The sequence below is a fragment of the Buceros rhinoceros genome, unplaced genomic scaffold (assembly GCF_000710305.1).
Source record: "Buceros rhinoceros silvestris isolate BGI_N320 unplaced genomic scaffold, ASM71030v1 scaffold24994, whole genome shotgun sequence".
Lineage (NCBI taxonomy): Eukaryota > Metazoa > Chordata > Aves > Bucerotiformes > Bucerotidae > Buceros > Buceros rhinoceros.
In genome coordinates, this window is record NW_010409363.1 from 22592 (window position 1) to 24316 (window position 1725).

Below are 1725 nucleotides of genomic sequence, written 5' to 3' on the forward strand. Positions count from 1 at the left end.
TGAATATGAGTAACAAGAAGAAGGAGTGTCCTTTTTGCAACACATCATCTCAGTTATTGTTCCTAAAGCATCACTGATGCGATTCAGAGAAATGTTTCTGCACATGTTCAAGTTCCTCACGAAACTGAGGAATGTAAATTAGTGCATCTCTGATGGTGTGTTCCTTAAACTGAATGTGGGCTTCACTGAAAGAGGCTGCAGGTCTTGTCTAGATGGTTCTTTCTCACCCTTGCAATAAAATTTCATGCAAATTTTAGCTATAGGGCTACTACACCTCTTAAAACTAAGAGTTTGGTTTGCTCAGTCAAGATCTGTACCTAAGTCTTCTAAGAAACTTCTTTGTATTGGGCCTTTCCTGTTCTTTTTGCTGATTTCCTTTTTTTCTTTCTTTTTTTTTTTTTTTTTTTTTTTTTTTTTTTTTTTTTTTTTTTTTTTTTTTTTTTTTTTGTTTCTGTTGGTTTGTTCTGAGTATCATTATTGCAAAGATCAGAAACTGTTGCTTAGCCTGTAGTTATGTTATCACAAAGGCATTATTTCATGCTTTATAAGGCTTTAGCTTATCTTCTTTTAAGAATAAATACATTTGGGAAATGAGAATTCTACCCTTTGTGCACTTGTGCATACATGTATTTGTGAACAAACAAAACAAATCTGAAAACATCCAACTAGCTGCAATATTCCTGACAATCTATTTGATTTAGCTTTAGAAAAATTCTTTATTTTTTATTTTTTACCAAAGATTATTCAGTTCAGTCTTTATCTTAGTACACCTAATCAAAGTAAGGTGGTTATAGCTTGGACCTCGAGTAGTTAGGGCAAGGTAAAACAAGACTATCTTCTCTCCACAAGGACTTTACAGTGATAGGTAAGAAATCCCTCTATTTTTTCAATAAGAAGATGTAGAAGCATTACCAGTGTTAGTGTAGTGGAGGGGTACGTGCCTGTTGAGCTTCTTAGCTGTATCAATCTAGACAAAAGCAGCTTTATTCAAAAGTGAAGAAAATTTTCAAGATCCAACCAAAAAAGTCTTGTCAAGTGTGAATCTAAATATACAGGTGAGAGGCAAAGAAACATCACAAGGAAACACTGCTCCCATTCCTCAGAACTCACTAGGTAGTAAAATTAACTGTGCATAGTTACATTTACATTGCCTCTGTCTGCCCTGGACTATGCAATTTTGCTGATAGCTGAACTTTAGTTCACTTGAACCTTCACCATTGCAAACCATACATTAGCAAACTCAGGATTCTGTGCTGGTGCTAACAACATTCACCTTAATTTAGGTAAGGTTTGCATAAACACAGTCACCATCAGCTGTGTCAATAGCCCTGTCCAGACTGCAACTAGTTAATGTGTTTATTAAAACATTCATTTCTGCAGGAATCAGGTTTATGGAAATAGTAAGGCCATGGGGCCAGCATTGACAAAAACCTCTCAGCATCTGAAGCATGATTCTATGACTTCAAGTGCTAGTGACACTACAAAATGAAGCAGTTTGCAGTTTTCTTTATTGGTGTGCAAGATAGTCAGCTTTTAAAAATTCTGTGAGCAAAATCTCAGGCCAATTGAATATCTGCGTAACTCCTTTGAAAGATTTTCTAGGCTGGTTTAAATTTCAGTCAGAGTAAGCATCCTAAACTGGATTTAAAGAGGTTCCAGTTTATGGGCTAATAGCTAGAATATTTTATATATATATATATACATATATATATGTTGGTCTTTCTA